The 22,089-nt window shown below is 38.2% G+C and overlaps 1 protein-coding gene across 3 annotated transcripts in view; it reads right to left on the bottom strand.

Moving 5' to 3' along the window:
- Window positions 1-22,089, bottom strand: part of LOC105218430 (tRNA:m(4)X modification enzyme TRM13 homolog) — a 793,174-nt gene that overhangs the window by 413,872 nt on the left and 357,213 nt on the right. For 2 of the 3 annotated variants that reach the window (XR_008469969.1, XR_008469971.1), the window contains one exon: window positions 21,637-21,656. The exons of the other annotated variant lie outside the window; for it this stretch is intronic. The gene's annotated coding sequence lies outside the window, so the exon portion shown is untranslated. The remainder of the gene's footprint in view (window positions 1-21,636; window positions 21,657-22,089) is intronic. 3 annotated transcript variants of the gene reach the window in all.

Genomic DNA, 22,089 nt, shown 5'->3' with positions numbered 1-22,089 from the left:
ACGAATAAAACAAATAAAGAATAAAACATAAGACATAAAGCTGATCGAATTCAAGAGATTAGCTTAAGCTGATTCTGATTATTTTGGGTGTAGTGTCGAGAACGCCATTATTTTTTAAAAGAATATTGGAACACCCTGTATGCGCTCCTATATATGTATATATGTGATTGCAGTTCGGTGCGCTTTTTAGCATCGAAATTTGCGTAACGTGCTCAACTTGGTTTTCGTGCGTAATGAAAATATCGCAAAACTTTCAAAACACACACACACCTGCACGCATATACTATAAAGTCAAAGAAACGCATGAATTTGCATACAAACCACCTTAAATATGCATTTGAGACCACTACACTGCATTAAGTGCAAGGTGCGTTACGCATCGCAAAATGAGGAGCGGAAGTTGAAGTTTTTTGGTGCAATTCACGCAAACACACACACACACACATATAGAACGCTTCACACACATACACAGCGAAATATACGAATTTATTGCACTTTTGAATACACTCCCATTTTCCAAACCGCTTTTACAGAGGTGAGTCTTTGAGTGCGTGCGTGTGTGTGTTTGTGTGCGTAAGTGCGTTAAGAAACTTTTCGAACGGAAGCACAAATTTAGCGCAAGATTTATGGCGGAAGTTGAATTTAAATTCAATTGTAAAAACAGTGAATTATTTGAGCTCCATGAAAATGTTATTTATTGACTTTTCAAATTGCCGACACAAAAATATAGTTGTTGCAAGACACTCATACACTCTCATACATTCACATACATACCTATATGTTTGTTTGTATGTGCAGAAGTGCGAAAAATGTATTGCGTGAATAATTTGTATGCATATCAGATGGTAATTGGCATTCACGCTGTGCCTTCGCATAAATTACTTTTATGCAAATTAATTGCACTCATCGAAAATTTCTGTAGAAAAAAAAATATGATTGTACAAAAACAAAGCGATGAGTTGTTTAAAGCGTTTGTAATAATGCAATCAATTAGACGGAATAATTACAAGTAAATGAACTAAATAATTATTGTCTATACATATGTATCTTTATAGTATTTGATGAGTTAGTAAGTATAAGTATACTGTATCTACGAAATAATAATTAAATTTATTTAATAAAATAAACAAATAGTTATAGCAGTGCTACGCCTACTGACATCTACTTATAGCAGAGCTTGAGAAAACTAAGGTATCAATTAACACTAATCAGCAAAATCAAAGGTTGTTTGGGTATTTTAGATTTTTTGAGAATATACCCCAAACAAATATAATATTTGGATATTACAGATCTCTTAAAAATATATGGTGTAACATTGAAAATAAAAATGTATCACATCTCCTTTTGGAATGCAACTCTTATAGAACTTCAAAAAAACGAGGGAGATGCATGGCCTCTGATCTGTATCAAAAGTGTTCTAGATAATATCTCTCCAAACATAGAAACTATACACTAAGTAAATTCGAACATATTTCCATAAGATATAAATCGCAGAAAACCTATTCCAGAAATAAACGGAATGTGTAAAATTCTTGTCGAACTGTGGCTTCATAAGTGATAGATGGATGATCCATATTTTCATCAAAATTTTTATATCTTTAAGGGATTAGGGGTAGTCAGGATTTTCAGAAAATCTATTTTTCAGATTTTTTGCATTTTCGTTAAGTGTAATATCTGAAAAAAATATTCTCTGAAAATTTGAAGTTGATCCGATAATTACTTTACGAGTTATTCGACAAATAACAAAGAGCGCTCGTGCACTCCAAAACGCTCGGATGAAACTTTAAATGGGTTTTTGTCAAGACTATGTGTTTTGAACTGGTGACAACTGTAACTTGATAACCGATTTTAATGAAATTTATATAGCTTTTAGAATACATAATAAACTAAGGCCTGACGAAGACAATTTTTTTTTTTAAATTTCGATTTTTTAAGTCTATTGATTTTTTTCCGAAAATCTAGAAAAAAATTTCCTGAGGCTGGAAACTATTTTTTCTTATCCGATTGATTTTAGATGAATCTCCAAGGGCTTATGATAGTCACTGCTAGGACCTTTGTTTGGAACTGGGTCAACACAAACAGCTATAGCTTTGGAAATTATACTTTTTTTTCAAATTTTCGTGACTTCAAATCAAATCATTGTGTAATGATGCCATATTACTACTTTTGTAAAATAACATGATTTAATAGAAAAAAAAAAATACTGAAAAATCTAATTTTTTGTGTCTCTGCTTCAGAAAATTTTGTCATAGGACTTTGGTTAAGCGGAGTAATTCTGCTTCAGTCCCAGATGTCCCAAAATTTACTGAGAATTTCAAAGCCAGCTGATTCATGCTTTATGCTGCTTTAAGAATTAGGAAGAAACAGATAGGTTAGGTTGGTATTCACATCGATCCCCCGGAACTATACGAAGCAATGGAAACAGTCGAAATCCAAAAGATTGATCGTGGAACTCGACTTCTTTTGAATGGCCACCACCGCTATTCTGGCACGCTTGCAAAAGTGCAGTCGCTGAACCCAATTTTCGACGGTTTTCAAACATAAATCGTACGAAGTTCATCAATCGTCGCTGGCTTGTTGGCATACACCATCGATATGACGTAGTTCCACAGGAAATAGTCTAACGGCGTCAAATCGCACGACCGAGGCGGCCAATTGACTTTGCCATTTTGTGGGATAACACGTTAACCAACTTTGTTTTTATTCGATTAAATCGATTATGACATTCGCTGTGTGGCTTATGGCGCCGTCTTATTGGAACCACATATTGTCCAAGTCCATATCATCCAATTCGGACCAAAAGTATTCGCTTATCATTGAGCGGTCAGACAGGACGATTATGCTGAACCTAAATTGGATGTGCTCTTAAAGTTGAGGCCACTGACTCGGAATTTCGGTTTCAAATTTCAATAATGTTGACTCGTTGTTGGATCGTTTATCTTTCCATGATGGAATTGTCGCCGTTTTCTGTCCCTATACATATACTTTTGTAGCGTCCCTATTGAAAAACCCTTTAATATAGTATAGTATAGTACCAAAAAAATTATAGATATTAAATCGGCTATTCTTATGTAGTATTTTATCCCAAATAGTTCAGTTAATTTTTTTTTGTTCGGGTTTTAAAACCAAAAGTTTCGTCTTTCCAATGTTCGATACTTGTCTAAAGGGTTGAGTATTTAGATTTAAACTTGTTTGGCTAAAATTTTAAGTTAAGTTTCATTGAAATATCTATGTGTTTTTCTAAAATTTATATATTTTTGAAAAAGTTGTCACCTGTTTGAAAAGCAACTTTTCATCAGTTATAAATCAAAGTAACAATATTAAAGATATCATACATATTTGGGTTCACTAAAGGTTAGGTTAGGTTAATATGACAGCCAATGAGCGACACATAAAACGATTTTGGTCCTTTGCGATACCATATGAAGTACGTAGTAGAAGTCATCCTTTAGGATGCCGACGCTTGGCCCGAATTTCAAAAGGTGGTGTGGTTTCACTAACGATATCTCTTCCAGTGGGTCACTAAAGTGTGCAGAATATTTAAATCTTAGTAGCCGCTTCATAAGAAAATTTAAATTAACTATTTCTCTTTAAGTACTAGTGTATGGGCACCAATATGAAGGTATTTCGTCCACACTTTAGTCTGACAAAAAACAAAAATTGGGACAAAGTTTCGTCTGTATTTGAAGGAAATTAAAATGTGATGCATTAATGTATGAATTTCGTAATATCAGAATTGTATTGATGATGTTCAATGTCCAAGGAAAGAAAAAGACACAAACATAATCAGTCGATGGACAACTTTGTTCAAGAGTGAAAGATAAAGAGTGAAAGACATCAAGATCATTTTAAAAACAAAATTTCTGGCAACGCCATCGAAAACTATTTTGGGTCACCATAATGTACATACTCTTATAATATAATATAATATTCTCTAAATTCATTTAATTGCACTTAAAAATGTTTGACTCTAAAAAACCACTCGAGTGAGTAAATTACGAACGGCTCATGTAAACACAACCTTATTTTTTTTTTGTTTTTGAACTTGCATAGTTACATACTCAGGTATGTGTATCAGCGCTGACTTCCATGCAATTTCAGACTGTAATAACAGCAGGGCATTTGTGATAATATTATTATTGCAAAAAGCGAGTAGAAAAATAAAACAAAACAAAAATGAAAATTACATTAATTACGCGTTTTAGTTTCACCGAAAAGACGAAGTGCCGCTGGAGTGGAAATAATTGCTTGGCTCATCTGATAGGTGGGGGAGCGAGGGGAGGAAGAGCGAATAAAATTACACTAAAAAGCAAAATTCAAGAAGCGCACTGCTCGAGGGCTCACCTTCACGCTGTCAACCGTTTAGGCCTTTGGGAAAACTGCCGCTGCGCACGTTGCCAAATTACAATGTTGCAAAGAGGAGCACACATCAATGGAGCGCTCACATGTGTGTGTGTGTGTGTGTGTGCAAATGTGTGTTTGTAGTGGTATGCGTTCTCTTTATTAGCTTTTAACTGGATATACTGCTAGTTTCGCGTTTTGCCAACAACAACATTATTATAATCGCTACAACAACTAATAATTATAGCAGTATTCTTGTGTTGTTGTTGTTGTTGCGAACATAGAAAAACCTCAATGGCTGCCGCTTGCGCAACGAACTAACTGAACGATTTTTTGAGAATTACTTTAGATTTACAAAATAAATATGAAAGCATTGTTGATTAGGGGTGGAGAGAGTGGGAGGAGCAGCAGGTAACAATAACAACAACACTTGTTGTTTCCCAAGCACTGCAACTTGCAACAGCAGCGCCAAAGACGAAAAATTACATTACAACTACAATAATGGGCATGTCGGCAATGGCAGTAAACATCACAAAAACAAAAACAAAAAATATATATGCATTAATGCAGCTAAAGCAACATACATACATACATACATACATAATTTTGCGTCAACAATGTTGCCAACTCAAGTGCAAATAATTGCAATGTACACAAAATATTATGCGCCACTTCGTAGCTCAGCTATTTAGCTGGTAACTGCTGCAGAAATGCGTTTGTATTTGTTTATTAGGGTTGCTCTTAATTTTATTTTAAGCTAATGTTAATGATAACTAACTACACAAATATTTTTATTGGATAATTAGAGAATGTAATAAGATCATTTTTAAGATAAAGGAAATCTATATTTGCTTAGATTCGTATATTAGGGTGGGCTTAAAAAATTTCAAATTAGCATTTTTTAGTCTATATAACTCTATACTCCCTTTGTCTTTGATATTCAATAATTTTTGGTCCCGATTAAGAGGTTAGACTAGTTTAGAAAATATCTAACTCTGACAATTTATTTTGAAAGTCAGAAAAAAAATCAGTTTTTCCTCTTTATTTCCTTAATTATATATAAAAAAATAGATTGACATATTGAACTGAGGAATCACTTTTTTCAGGATGGTGTTTTCAGGAAATCGTATTATCTGAAACCAAACGGGATCGCAATGTACATTAGATTTGTTTGCCTTATAAAACTGAAAAAATTCTTCCCGAAACGACAATTTTCACAATTGCTGACCTCATAACTCAACGAGAAATTGACCGATCGACTTCAAACTGAAACTGAGTATTCTTGAATATACATATTAGGTTGGCAAGTATCTCCCTTCCGTTTTGTTGTTTGCTCTATTCAATGCTTTATAAAAATATACGCCGTTTCGTTCGATAATCCGTTTCCATCTAGACGGCAACTTCATAATACCCTCCTCGTAGAAGCTCCCCTCCTTATTTGCGAAGAACTCGGACAGCCACTTTTAACAATCCTCTTTTGAGTTCAACTATACACCACCGAGGGCGTTCGCCATGGGCAGGAACAGGTGTTAATCACTTGGCGCTAGGTCCGGGCTATATGGTGGATGTGATAAAACCTCCCATAGCTTCTGACGAGTTATCAACGTCTGGCATTGTCCCAGTGGAAGACTCTACCCTGCTTATTGGCCAATTCTGGACGCTGCTTGTCGATCGCCTGCTTCAAGCGGTCCAGTTGTTCGTAGTATATTATAGAATTAAGAGTCTGGGAGCAGCTCATAGTGGATGATTTCCTTCCAATCCCACCAAACACACAGCAAAACCTTCCTGGACGTCAATCCCAGCTTGGCCACTGTTTGGGACGATTCTTCGACCACGACCGTTTTCGCTTGATATTGTCGTATGTGATAAATTTTTCGTCGCCAGTACTCATCCGATTCAAAAATGGGTCGTGTTCGTTCCGTTTCAGCAGTATATCGCAGGCGTTATTTCGGTCCAGAAGGTTTTTCTGCCTCAAATCATGCGGCACCAAAACATCAAGCTTTTATGTGTATCCAGCCTTCTGCAGATGGTTTAAAATGGTTTGGTGACTAACTCACATCTCCTGGGCGATGTCACGAGATGCCACATGCCGGTCTGAATCGATGTTTTCCATGATTTGATCGGTATTCGTCGTCACAGGTTTTCCGCCGGCTGTCTTATCCATGGTGTCGTTTTCACCCGCTCTGAATCATCGAAACCATTCTTCCTCAGTTCGAAGTGATAGAGTACTATCCCTCAAAACACCATTAATCCACGGAAGGTTTCTCTAGTGGATTTGCCTTTAAGGAAGGAAAACTTTAAAATAGCGGTAATGCCGGCGTTAGTGAACTCCATGTTTCTTCTTCTTCTTGACTGGCGTAGACACCGCTTACGCGGTTATAACCGAGTCCACAACAGCACGCCACATATCCCTCCTTCTGGCAGTTTGGCGCCAATTGGTTATACCAAGCGAAGCCAGGTCCCTCTCCACCTGGTCCTTCCATCGCAGTGGAGGTCACCCTCTTCCTCGGCTTCCACCAGCGGGTACTGCATCGAATACTTTCAGAGCTGGAGCACTTTCATCCTGTTTACACGTATATAAATGTTGAGCGCAATATCCAAACTAATCATGCATTGCAATCGTATTGTAGGTTATGTCAAGACCTTTCAAAGATGGTAGAAAGTATTTGCCAGATACGTGCTCTGTAGTACTTTATTTAAAGCCGTGGAAAGAAGAAATTTGCCAACCTAATATTTGCTATACAATGACGTACGATTGGTTGAAAATTGTGAATTTGGCATTAAAAAAACGATCATTTTTAATCTAAAAAACCATATTTTTTTCAGAACTACGCCATTTTTTTCATTTTTGATATTTTCAAAAATTGTCGGTCATTGTATAGGAAATACCTTCAATTTTAATAACCTTTTTGAATTTTTTTGTTTCAGCTACTCATTCATATCAGCAGTTGGGCACCTCCGAAGACAGCACATAAAACCATTATTTTTCAATATTTTTGTAAAAAAACCTTATTATCCAAGAGACTGCGAAATAATTTCTCTCTGCATTTAAGCACCACCCTAAATACTGCATACTACTAAGCCCACTTGCTCAAGACAGCACATCAGTCAGCCAACCAAGTGGTTGGGAATTGAATTAGCTGCATTTTCATTTAAAATATTCTATTCTAAAAACATAAATACACAGCGTTATGCAGACGCTTGTGTATAATTTTAATTTGCTTACAATTAGATGCGTGCACAAGTGCTTAGTTGTTACATTGTGTTCGCTGTACATGGCTATGCTTTTGCATTTTAATGCTCAAATAACGAACTTAACATAGAATTATAGTTTTTCGTTTAGCTACTGGTTTCTTCTCTAATTTGTATTCAAATATTAATAAAACATTATCTTGTTTAATTTTCGCTTTTCTTCACTTTTTTTGCTTTTATTTGCTTTTTTGCGCAGCCATTTGCAAATTTATTCCTCATTCACTTACACAACATTGGCCAAATGCATAACAACAAGGCTAACGCTCGATTGCAGCGTAATTTTAATGTAATTATTATTAATATTTTTAATTATGTTAGCCGCATGATGTGCTACGAATCGCAAATCGCGAATCTCACATTTCTCGTTGCACGTTGCGCGCACGCAGCTGCGCGGTTGCACAGGATTGCTCGCAGTGGCAGCGGAACGCAGCGCTCGTTAGCTGAAAATTTACATTTACATCGATTTAATTGAAATTTAATTGTTTGACAAATGTTTTGCACGCTAAATCACCTCTTAGGGTTCAGATTTTTACAGTTCGATTGGCGCTACTTTTGAACTCGGCTAGATGTCGAACAAGAAAATTGCTAATAAATAGTTTTAATCTAGATACAAGCCAAAGTTAGAGCTTTTTGTACACCCTGAAGGTGAATGCTGGGTCATTAGTGCCTTCTTATAAATAAATATATGAATAAAATCTCCAGGCATCACAAAGAAAATGAAAAATCTAATTATAATTCCTGAGAAAGTTCTCAAAGTGCTAAGTACCCCAAGGTTAATAAATTGACTTAAATTAAAATTTTAAATTAATGACTTAACGATAGCGAAGACTTTATAAAAAAATATTTTTCTAATAAGCAAATTCTAAGATGAGATTCTTGACGCTGGTCTCATTAAAGAAAATTTCCTGCTCTCCATTAAGCAGCACTGCCGCATATATGTTCATATTCACGAGGGATGTTGGTAGAATTTCTGGAAATATAAATGGTTAGTCGGAGGTAGAGAGAAGTAGAACAATTTAGGAGAGGCAGCTTAGTTTTTAAGCTGACTCCGAACCTTATTCTAGAAAGATCTTCGTCTGATCTAATTAGTTTTTGAATCCTAAAAGACATCATCTTACGATATACAAATGTGATAAAGATAATTTCCTTCTCTCCATTAAGCAGCACTGCCGCATGTACGTTCATATTCACAAGGGACGCTGGAAATATATATGGTTAGTCGGAGGGACATAGAAGTAGAACAACTTCGGGGAGGTAACTTTGTTTTTAGAGTAATTCCGAACCTTATTCTAGAAAGCTCTTCGTTTGACCTACTGAGCTTCTGAACTCTAAAAGACATCATCATCTTGGGATATACAAATGAGATACAGGTTTTCAAAAACAAATTAGGATTAGACTGTTTATGCCCTGAAGCTATGAAACAATATAGGTTAGGGTGCTTTGAATTCGGGAAAATAATATACTAACAAATCAAATACTGACGAGAATAAATATTATCAGATATATCTAAGTAGATCGACCCACAAGTAAGATATATAATATAGACTTTTTGCCTAACAATAGACGAGTAAAATCTTCGATCTATTCACTCGTGTTTTCAGAAATCCGTTATTCCAACAGTTTTAAAAGAGTCCGCAGGGCAAAATTTCGATTATAACTTGTTTGTCATTACAACAATATCGGTTTATCGTCCTCACCTGTATTATATCGAGAATGAATTCGACAGAAAATAAAACTATTTTCTTCTCGTTATAATACTACACTCTAATTATCACGTTGGCCGCTCCCAATTTCAACGAAATTATACGCGAGTAACCACAAAAACGAACAAACAACCGGATGTTGAGCAACAAAGTGACCAACAAGTAGCTGGACCTAATTGAATAGCTGCAGCTAAAGACCTTGTGATGGCTTACAAAGAAACTATTGGATGTCTTGCGATGGATGAATATGGTCCTACATATCTGTTAAAACAGCACTGCGTGAGTGCTCAGCCGTCAAAGGCTCGGCATTTACTTGGTCGCAACTTCGAGGCCAATTTTCGTTATCCCTGTGGAGCGTTTAAAGAAGATGTATGTATGTAGAAACAAATAACTCCAGTCAAAACGACAACTGCGTCCATCAATATGTACGAGTAAGCAAGAGTATGCAGGCAGCAACTCAAATTGATAGGAAGCTCAATCATGCCTCAGTGATTGCCTCAATCGAACCGTTGCTTAACAATCTAAATGCTGTGGCGAAATGAAACTATTAAAACTAGTTTAGTGCACACACACATATCCGAGCGACACTACGAGTGTGTGTGTCGAGCAGGTGAACCATCTTTGAAAACGAAGTTAACAACCTCAAACCAACCAAATATCATTTGATCAGAGTGAATTTGAAGTATCAAAAAAAAAAAATAAAATAAAATAAAATTGCGAAGAAAAATTTCTGCAACAACAACAGAGTATATTTCATATATGCATAACAACAAATTGTGATGCTACAACAACTAGTCGCCCAACTGTCCGGGCATTCGTTGAGATGTGTCTTGACCGGATGTAACTAGATTGCTCGCATCCATAGCGGTAATTGCTGCCACAAGGAAGAGAGAAAACGAACGAATGCCAAATAAAATCGAAAAATGAAAAGAAAATACAAAATACTTGCATAAGCAAATAGCAATGTAATGCAGAGAGGTTTAAGAAGATTACCCTGAATTGTATTGAAAAAAAAAAAAAAAAAAAAAAAATTGAAAAAAATCAATCAAAAGCAGTTTATGCTGAATTGGATGTATTAAATTAGCCTTTTTGTCTTTTGAATTTCGCGGCTATGTATAAAGCGCTCGTATCTGGCAATACTATACATCTATGAAAGGTCTTGACATAACCGACAAAACGACTAACTAAGCGTGATTAGTTTGGATATTGCGTTCAACAGCTATAGACGTGTAAACATGGAGTTCACTAACGCCGAAATTCGCGCTATTTTAAAGGTGGTGTGTGTACCACCTTTTTGTCGACTTCAAAGCTGCTTTCGACAGCAAAAAAAGAAGCTGCCTTTATGCCGCGATGTCTGAATTTGGTATCCCCGCAAAACTAATACCGCTGTGTAAGTTGACGTTGAGCAACACCAAAAGCTCCGTCATGATTGGGAAGGACCTCTCCGAGCCGTTCGATACCAAACGGGGTTTCAGACAAGGTGACTCACTATCGTGCGACTTCTTTAACTTGATGTTGGAAAAAATAATACGAGCTGCAGAGCTAAATACAGAAGGTACAATCTTCTACAAGAGTGTACAGCTTCTGGCGTACGCCGATGATATTGATATCATCGGAAGCAACAACCGCGCCGTTTGTTCTGCTTTTTCCCGCATGGATAAGGAGGCGAAGCGAATGGGTCTGGAGGTGAATGAGGACAAGACGAAATATCTCCTGTCATCAAGCAAACAGTCGGCGCACTCGCGTCTTGGCTCCCACGTCACTGTTGACAGTAATAACTTCGAAGTTGTAGATAATTTCGTATACCTGGGAACCAGTATCAACAATACCAACAATGTCAGCCTCGAAATCCAGCGCAGAATCACTCTGGCCAACAGGTGATAATTTGGACTGAGTAGGCAATTGAACAGTAAAGTCCTCTCTCGACGAACCAAAATCAAACTCTACAAGTCGCTTATCATTCCCGTCCTGCTTTATGGTGCAGAAGCTTGGACGATGTCAACATCAGATGAGACGTCACTAGGAGTTTACGAGAGGAAAATTTTGCGCAAGATTTACGGACCTCAGAGTACTGGGAACGGCGAATACCGCAGACGATGGAACGATGAGCTGTACGAGTTATACGACGACATTGACATAGTTCAGCGAATAAAAAGACAGCGGCTACGCTGGCTAGGTCATGTTGTCCGAATGGACGAAAACACTCCAGCTCTGAAAGTGTTGGATGCAGTACCCGCCGGAGGAAGCCGAGGAAGGGGAAGGCCTCCACTCCGTTGGAGGGACCAGGTGGAGGGCGACCTGGTTACACTTGGGATCTCCAACTGGCGCCGAAGAGCGAAGGAAAGAGAGGAGTGGCGCGCTCTCATCGATTCGGCTATAACCGGCTAAACGGTTGAACGCCAATCACATACATACATTTAGGGGATGGTACTCTCTGACTTCGAACAGCGGAGGAATGGTTTCGACGATTCAGCGCGGGTGAAAACGACACCATGGATAAGCTAGCCGGCGGAAGACCTGTGACGACGAATACCGATCAAATCAAGGAAAACATCGAGTTAGACCGGTATGAGGTATCTCGTGACCATTTTAAACCTTCTACCGAAGGCTGGATACACAAAAAAGCTTGATGTTTGGGTGCCGCATGATTTGACACAAAAAAACCTTCTGGACCGAATCAACGCCTGCGATATGCTGCTGAAACGGAACGAACTCGACCCATTTTTGAAGCGGATGGTGACTGGCGACGAAAAATGGATCACATACGACAATATCAAGCGAAAACGGTCATGGTCGACGGCCGGTGAATCTTCCCAAATGGTGGCCAAACCGGGATTGACGACCAGGAAGGTTTTGCTGTGTGTTTGGTAGGATTGGCCAGACGCTTAATTCTATTATCTACTGCGAAAGACTGGACCGCTGGAAGCAGGCGATCGACCAGAAGCATCCAGAATTGGCCAACAGGTAGGTTGTAGGGTTCCACCAGGACTAGGATGATTCGTCAGAAGCTACGGGAGCTCGGATGGGAGGTTTTATCACACCCACCATATAGCCCGGACATAGCGCCAAGTCATTACCCCCTGTTCCTGTCCATGGCTAACGCCCTTGGTGGTGTAAAGTTGAACTCAAAAGAGGTTTGTGAAAAGTGGTTGTCCGAGTTCTTCGCAAATAAGAAGGGGGCTTCTACGAGGGGGTTGTTATGAAGTTGCCGTCTAGATGGAAACAGATTATCTAACGAAACGCCGCATATTTGAACTAAATACGATCACTGTAACACTGGCTTATCAAAAGATAACTGAGGCTAGGTTTGAGCTTCTTGGTAAAAAAATAAATTTTTCTTCACCAAATGAGTTTCGATATCCACATGCAACTGATTCAGTAAGTTACGTTTATGTGAATCCCAGAAAATAATAGTTAAAACCTAACTTAATAACTTTTGTGTGCTTGGTCGCTTCGGACGAATTTCATCGTGAAAATAATCATTCAACGGACTACTGAATGGCTATAATCTCTATATTTTGATCAGGCCATAGACTTTTCAGCCTAAAACAACTAAGCAACCAAATCGAGTAGAGAAATAGATAGAAATCAGCAAAACAACCAGTTCGTCAGAGCTTTAAAGAATTTCCATTGAAACGCAACTTCTATACGCATTGAAAGCTTTTTTGTTGTAATTTTATTTTTTTATTTTTAATTAAAAACGAAACAAAATGATGGAAGGATAACGGACATTACAAAAAGCCGAGGAAAAAATGCTGAAATAAAATATTGTAAAAAATGAGAAAAAAGCGTAACAAAAACAAATACAAAACCGGAAAGTTAACATTTTCAAATTTGCAAAAATATTGCAAAAGTCAAATTGAAATAGATGTGTTTGAGTGCGTGGGTGCGTGTGTGAGATTGCGTAAAAGCCTGCAGTCAGCCAGTCAATCCTTCATCGTCCATTCAGCACGCATGGCACTGCATCTGTCCATAATGCATGGCTACGCACACAAGTGCAACAGCAGCAGCCGCACAGCCCACACTTTAGACAGCCAGCCTGCCAGCCAGCCACTTCTATATACAAATTAACAGATTTTGTTTTTGTTTTTGTTTCTATGATTTGCGGTGCGTTGCGTTGTCTGTTGATTAAAATTACGCATTTTTGCTACAGTAGTCAAATGTGGCAGGCCGACGGGACGGACGGTTGGTCGGTGGATGTACGGCTGGCGGGATGAGTGGCATAAAATTGCGAAGAGAGAAATGATATGATATAAAAAATTATTTATATAAAATTGAAATAAATATGCGTCCGTGTATTGGAGCACTCGAGGCGCACGCACAGGATGCAAGCGCAGCAACAGCTAAGGACGAGCTGTCTGCCACACACACACAAAATATTTTTGTATGCGTGTGCGTAGCTTTGCTGGCGACTTTGCCATAACGCTCGCTTTGATACCTCAACCATGAGACCGCTGAGCCAGCCTAGCTAGCTGTCCGACCCCTCTGGCCGCAGGCATATCCGTCTGAAGAATTGCAACGGGTGTGTGTGTGGGGTGCAGAGGCCAAACCAAGCAACCAACCAACCGACCGACAGACAAAGCTAAAATAAATAAATTTTTATGCGCACAAAATGAATAAAAATAGAAAATTCAGCACGCATTCTCTTCACCTGCCACACCGCACTGCATTAGATACGCAGTTAAACTCTTATCAGCCTTAGCAGGCCGTGCACCCGCCGCCGCCTGCAGTGTTGCATTTTGCTCGCTTCTTCATTCTCGTTCGCCTATTGCGTAAGTGTGTGCGTATGCACTCATCCTTCGGTCGTTGGTTCGGCTGCTGTGCGTCTCGGTGGGTGGGCCACGCACCGTTGCTGTTGGTTATTTTATGCGTGTTGTTGTTGCTGCTGTTGCATTCATGCAAAAATTATGCCTTAATTTGGGTTAATTATGATTTTTCTACACACTCGCACATACATACATATAGATGCTTATGAGAAACTTTTCAACTTACTTTCAGGTGAATTCAGTGAACCGGAATGAAATATACCGCGATACTGTACATACATCTAAAACTATATATCTAAACTGTACGAGTATATATATATCCAGCCGATGAGGTATTATTTTCAGCCTATATGGCGAGGTCAAAGGTCTAACATATGTATCTTATCTATATTGCATTATACTATATTGAGACTGATATTCGCGAAGTCTATGCCGCATTCAAAGGCAAGTATAGTTGTTTTTCTTTTAAAGCCATCAACTCTACTGAAGACTTGTAATAATGTCTTTCTTTGAACTAATATTAAACTTAACCTCGAACTCATTAAATATTTTGGTGTTATGTACGAAAAATATCACCGATTCCTCCATAGAGTCGAACAAGGTGTATATCTGATGAAGCTTGCGACTGTATATCTGATGAAGGCGACTGGAGCCAGGTTCTGAATTCCGGAAATCTCAAATATTCTCAGCATTGTCTTCCACATACCTATAACAACCGATTCCATCCTGTTTCAGATATATGTATGTACCTATCAAATGTGTAATATAATTTTTTTAGATTAAAGCCTTAGATGGTTTTTTTGAAACCCTTTGGCAAATTATTTTAAAGGTCCGAATAGGGTTTTGACATTGGAGTGAAGTCGATTGTACATTATGATCTTATTGTTCATAAGATTGGATTGATAAAATCGGAATAAAAGAAGGTACTATAATTAAAAAGAAGTCTTCAATTTCCAAATGATTTTCAAAGTAGCAAGGCTAGGTTAGGTTACAAGCGTAAATACTAGTCTTATTTAAAAGCTCTCTGGATTTCGTTTTGTCTTATTTAGCCAAGACTTGTTATAAAATTTTACAATTTGTGTTGCAAGAAATCATAAATTGGTCTTTCTTCATTATGCCAAATAGAAACTCTAAATCTCTGGCCTTTCTAAAGAGAGGCCTCGGTGTTCTCAGTATAATATTATTTACTAATGCTGAGACTTTAAAAATACAGTTGGTCGTTGATTTGATAGTTGAGATCAAAACTTCTTTGTAATCTTTAAGGGGGGAGCCTGCTTTATAGGCTTCAAAAAATCGAGTTTTGTTTTGCGTAAATCACTTGCTAAACTATCCAAGAATGTGTCTCCAAAATTTCAATTATGGAGCAGGAATCGCTGATTAGCATATTAATAGGGTAAGTTCAAGAAATTTACGATTTTTTGTGAACGAAAACTTTGACACGCGATTTCTCGGATTTCCAATTTTATGATTTTTTCAAATTGGCGGTCAAGATAGGAAAAAAAAGTAAACGTGCTATCGAAACGAATCAAAATGCCTTGTATTTGGAATTTAATTCTCCTTATACCTTAAGAAAGTTAACATTAATCCGGTTTTTAAACGATTAAAAGTATTTTTTTAAGCATTTTTATTTAATCTGCGAAAAATTGTTGAATTTTTCAATTTTTGTTGAATTTCCTTGGTTCACCTAGGAATTACACTATTGAAAATTAAAAATTTCTTTTGGTTTTTTATTTCAGATGAAAATTGCGACCTGCATCTTGCCCGCCACACAGAAATTGCACACTCGAGGCGCCTCCGTAAATTTCTTCAAACATGAAGAATATCTAATGTATAATAATATAAAAATTTGAGAAGACTCTTCAAATATATAGGAATAAATGCTAAAAGTTTCATTACACTCAGACATTTCTTTCGAAGCCAAAAAAATCCTTGAAAATATAGATTTTTTGAAGCGTCTAAAGCAGGCTCCCTCCTTAATGTTAAGGAGGGTGGGATTTGAAATAAAAATGTTAAAATGTCAAGTGTAGTCTTTTTCACAAAAAAAATTTATATCAATAATTTCTGATTTCTGAAAGAATTAAAGAATTTTAAATAATATTGTCGAGCGGACGATGGTAAATATGGATAAAGCGTTAGTTAGGTCTGATACATATGTTGTCTCCAAAAGAAGCTTATTTACGATTAGTGAGCATAAAGGCCACCGTTACTGATTTATACAATCTGTCAAGACGTATGTTTTCCATTATAAGTACGAATTTCAATTTCATCACCAACATACATTATATCTGAGAGTATATGCTAAAACCAGCGAGTATATGCTGAAGAGGGAGCCGAGACGCATTTCCAGACAAAAAAAGAAAGAGGCCGAAATGCGTGAGTTTGAAGAGCTTGACAAGCTGGCCGACAGCTTGAAAATTTTACGAAAAGATCCGGCGACATAGACATAGTCCAGCGAATAAAAAGACAGCGGCTACGCTGGCTGGGTCATGTTGTTAGAATGGGCGAAAGTGCCCAAGCTCTGAAAGTTTTCGATGCAGTATCCGCTGGTGGAAGCCGAGGAAGAAAGAGACCTCCACTCCGATGGAAGGACCAGGTAGAGAGGGACCTTGCTTCGCTTGGTATAAGCAATTGGCGGAAAACTGTCAGAAGGAGGGATACGTGGCGCGCTGTTTTGGATTCGGCTATAACCGCGTAAGCGGTGTCTACGCCAGTCAAGAAGAAGTAGAAGATAAGTCCGAACTTGAAAACTCTAGATACATTCGTTTCGATTTATTTTTTAGGAATAGCATAAGTGGATTTATAGCTTTATTACTGAAGATGGTCTTTTTGAACAGAAATTTTAAGGTTAGAGGTGGGGTTTTGAGATAAGTAAATTTCGGTATCTTTAGAGTTCAACATCTGCAAAATACAAATTAATAAAAATCTCGTTTCACTTTAAAGATCTCTCTCATTTGAAATCAATTTAACACAGAAGCATCACAGCAACAACAACCATGAAGCACCGGCGAAGCACTCAAGCAATGATGGCGCACACTTAAAAGCAACGCTGGCAAATTCTTAATTAAGTGCACATTAAATAAATTAATAAACTTAATTTGTTGCTATTAACTCAACAGCAACAACAGCAACAACAACAAATGGCGGTAGCAAATATACAAAATGAGATGTGTAACAACAACAATTGCAAATATTAGCGGTTGCTGTAGTAAACAACATTTGTGGCAAAAGGCAGCAACAATGACAACAAACAACACTTACAAAGCAACAACAAATACAAAAACAAAAACAAAACAATTTCAAAATTAAAATCCAATGCAAATTGCAGTGAATTGCTGATTTTTCAAGTTGTAAATTAAACAGCAAAAAAAAAACCAAATGACAACAACAAAAACAATGCGAATGCAACAATAAGAGCGCAAAATGCTACGCGAAGCTTTTTATGCGTTCGTGAATACATACTTACATATGTACAAACATGCGTTGGAAATAAACGAAAAAAGCTGAAAATACGCAGCTGATAACTGTATTGTTGCCATGTTGCAGCAATGTGCATCTAATGTTGCCGCATGCTGCTGAGGCAGGCACTTTGCATTTGCCGGTCAGATGACGATGGGTGATTATGCGTGGGTGTGTTTTCGAGTACATATGTATTCGCATCCATACCGTTATAATGTACGCTTCGCTTGCTACATTGGTAATTTTGTTGCAGCGCGCATTGTTGTTGCCCAACTTGTTGTGTTGTTGTTGTTATTTTTGCATTGCAATGCATTTAATTGTCATCAGTTGTGAATGCGTTTTGCAAACAGATTCGCAACTCCCCAACAACAATAACAACAACAACGCAGCCAGCCAACTTACCCAGCTTTCATTGCCTGAGTCGTCTGCCCTGCGCTTAATCGAAATTGTTGCGGCTGATGTTGCCATTGTTGTTGTTGTTGTTGTTGTTGTTATTGCATCAGCGCTAACACAGGATCAGTTACGCAGTTAGGCGCAGCTCATCCTTAAAGCTAACAAAGCTCCATACACATAAGAATGAACGAACGTATGTGTGTCTGTGTGCGTCCGTTTGGCATGCCACATCAACGAAATTGCGTACACAATTCAAATATATTAACAGCGAAATTGCCGTCCATCAAACAGATTTGAATGCGTCGTTGACGCTGATGCGAAGTGATGCGTTATGCTGTTGGCGGGGGGTGGCGAGTAGCACCGCGCCGAGCTGCGTGGTAAGGGGCGCTTGTTTGCTAACGGGACGCAGCTGAAATGGGACGAGTTGAGGATAATGAAAAATGCAAAAAATGCGAATTCTGACATATTCACAGAGACAACAGCAAAAAAAAGCAGCAACAGCAACAACAATAAGTACAAAATGCACTGCAAATGCGGTTGCAGCAACAACATATATGCCAACAAAATGCGTACATGCAACGCAGTACAACGCAAGTTCGTCACTCAGCCGCAACCGAAATCTCTTCATGCGTAAACCATCGTGCGTTGTTTGCCATCGCATTGTTTTATTTTAATTTTCTGGATTTTTCATTTCGTTCACTTTTTTTTTTCGCCCGCCTCAGCGTTCGCCCCCGCTTGCGTCCGTTCCGCGTCGCATTGTTGCCTGCCGCTGGTGCACTTTTTTCTCCTCTTTTTGTTTGAAAAGCACTCAACTTTTGAATTGTTTCCATGCTTTTTTGCGCATTGTTTGTTGTTACTGTCGTAGAATTTGGTTTGCATGACGTGGCGCCGCGTGCCGGTGCGGGCGAAGGCGGTGTGTTGGCGGCGCGCGCGGCGCAGTGTTTGGTCAGCGCTAGTAGTGGTTGCGTCCAATTGGCGCAAGTTTTTTTGCGAAATGCAAAGAATTTGTAGTGACGCGCGGCGTGGAGGCGGTCGATGGTATAGTGCGTGGCACTTCAACTTCTCTCCGCTGCACACACTTGATTATGCTGGCTTTGACGGTAGGGGTTTCGAGCATGTCCGCGCTCATCAACAGCAACATTTGATGACTTCATCCATCAGGATGTGATTACGTTTGTTGGCGTAACTTTTGTCAACTGTCAGTCCTCTGTCCTATGAAGAATTTGGACTTTAATAGAGTCTGATAGTCGAAGTTTTAGCTCTATAAATTACGGATTTAAATAGAAACGCGTTTTGCTGTTGGTCGTCTTGCTCCATGAAGAATAATAGTATTTGTTCGAATTTCTAAAAATCTTTGCTCAAAAATTCATGAGTTGTTCAGATACGGTTTTAACCAAGGCCATATATTAGGTTGAGAAATATCTCTTCCGCTTTTTTGCTCTTTATTCAATGCTTTTTAAAACGTGTTACATTGATCGGATTTAGTCCAAATATGCGCCGTTTCGTTCAATAATCTTCATAATACCCCCCTCGTAGAAGCTCCGCTTCTTATTTGCGACGAACTCGGACAGCCATTTTTCACAAGCCTCTTTTGAGTTCAACTTGACACCGCCAAGGGCGTTCGCCTTGAACAAGAGCAATTGGTAATCACTTGGCGCTATGTCCGGGCTATATGGTGGATGCGATAAAACCTCCCATCCGAGCTCCCGTAGCTTCTGACGAGTCATCAACGAAGTGTGTGGTCTGGCGTTGTCCTTCTGGAACATTACACCCTTCCTGTTGGCTAATTCTGGACGCATCTGGTCGATCGCCTGCTTCAAGCGGTCCAGTTGTTCGCAGTAGATGGTAGAATTAAGCGTCTGGCCATATGGGAGCAGCTCATATTGGATGATTCCCTTCCAATCCCAACAAACATACTGCAAAACCTTCCTGGCCGTCAATCCCGGCTTGGCCATTGTTTGGGACGATTCACCGGCCATCGACCACAACCGCTTTCGCTTGATATTGTCATATGTGATCCATTTTTGTCGCCAGTCACCATCCGCTTCAAAAAACGGTAGGGTTAGTTCCGTTTCAGTAGCATATCGCAGGCGTCAATTCGGTCCAGAAGGTTGTTTTACGTCAAATCAAAAAGGCGGACAAAAATTTGCCAACCTAATATATGGGATGATATCAAGACGAAGAGAAGAGCAATAACCTATGCAATCCGATCTAAGCTGTAACCGGAAATTTTAAAATTGTAAAGTTTGTTTGATTGAAGCCCGGTGCCGGTGCTCAGTTTCTCTAACGAAAATCGAGTATGTCTAGTCTGAACAGTCAATTACTGTCTGTTATATTTGTAAAGAGATTTAAATAAAAAAATTCAAAACACGCAACCAATCGGCTACATTGCCATAATATTATAACAACAACATACGGTTGGGTTAAAGTTAATATGGATAGCCTGCGAAAAATGTATAATCTACGAAAAGGAATAAAATAGAGGAACCTATTACGATTTTGTAAAGAGTAGAAACGAAAATATCAACTTCTGCTAATAAGTCCGCTTTCACTCACGGCTTTCAGTCATGTTCAAAAGCTTTCCAGCAGACCTTAAAGTGGTTCTTCACGAACAGAGTATTCTTAAAGCTTGAGCATCAGGCTCTAACACCATATACTGATCAGCTACAGACATTCCCAACATTATATCGCTCATTTATATGAATAGTGTCACAACTCAAAAAAGTCGATTTTTCAGGAGAGTGGTTTACAGTTTTCAATTGACTCTTATTTAGCAAATATAGAAAAATTCCATCAGTTTATTGAATAGACTAGTGGCGTGTAATATATTAAATACAATGTTGGGCATAAATGAACCAAATAGAGTGTACTGACGCTTTTTCGTAGGCATGGACGGTGAAATTGCGCACATTTCTGCATACTCAACTCAAGAATCGTGTTTTTTGAGTTATGACACTATTCATGTAAATGAGCGATATGAACTATATTTATTCCCGACCGCCCTGACAGCTCTGAGATCCGATTTTGTTGCAGAATATAGTTAGTTTACTGAAGCTGGCGTCAGGAGATTAAAATGGCCCAGAGATTCTCAGCTTTTCGAAAAAAAAAAATTCTCGAATATTACAGCATTAGATAGTTCCAAAAGACGATACAGAAGTTTGGACGAGTCAACAAGAAATGTCAGTGAATAACTTGATCGGCTTCGGTACGTGACTAGTCAAATACTACTTTATACTTAGGTTGGTTGATGAATACTCGGTTGTCGACGTTGTTTTATCGATAGTTCAAGATACGCATTTAGTATCGCATTGTGTAATATACCTATTTGCATCAGCTGAGGCAAAATCTCAGTGTTTCTACACTTCAGTTAAAATTAAAATCATATCTGAATTAATAGCTAGGTCGGATTCAGTGATTTGGATTCTTTAAAGTAGAGGATCATCGCCATAAATAGACGTGTAAGGGGTGGAAGGTACTAGTATAAAACTCGTCAAAATATATTTGAGCTTAATGATGTTTGAAATACGTGCTTAATATTCTAAGGAAGTACATATTTGAAAATAAGGATCGTTTCCCCTTCAAATGGGCCTAGGTAAGATAACTTATATAGATATTTGGAGCGACTACAACAGCAACTGACGACATTGATAGTTATTTCAGAATCGTCTTAGTGACTCAAAGTCAATTGAAATAGTATGAAATATAACTTATTGTGATATTCCTACCTTATGTCACCCGATTTTTTCTGAAAATAGAAATAATAATTATTATTGCGAATATTTATAAATAATTATGTCAATAAAAAGGCTGTAATAAAACTGAACTAATTACAGAATTATTAAATATTTTTTTAATGATCTTACATCAGCTCCCATCCTTATATGACACGATATGGAAGCATATATCACACATACAAATGCATGTACTTATATGAACCCGATAAACCTACATACACATGATTTCATGTGGCATATAGCTTTGTACGCTTGTGGCGCCCACTAAAACGTAACAATTTCATTTGTGTGTCTTCTGCTCCTCTTTACTTTTCTTGCTGCACAACGCGCACCATTTATAGAGCGGTCGGTCGGCAGTAATCTTGTAAAACGCATGTACATATTTAGTTAATTCGCTCGCGAGCAATTAAATGTAATCAGTGTACTCATTTGAACCAAAAAACA

Source organism: Zeugodacus cucurbitae, chromosome 2, assembly GCF_028554725.1.
Source record: "Zeugodacus cucurbitae isolate PBARC_wt_2022May chromosome 2, idZeuCucr1.2, whole genome shotgun sequence".
Lineage (NCBI taxonomy): Eukaryota > Metazoa > Arthropoda > Insecta > Diptera > Tephritidae > Zeugodacus > Zeugodacus cucurbitae.
Note: the sequence above shows the minus strand (reverse complement) of the source record. Positions and strands in the feature narration are given on the sequence as shown.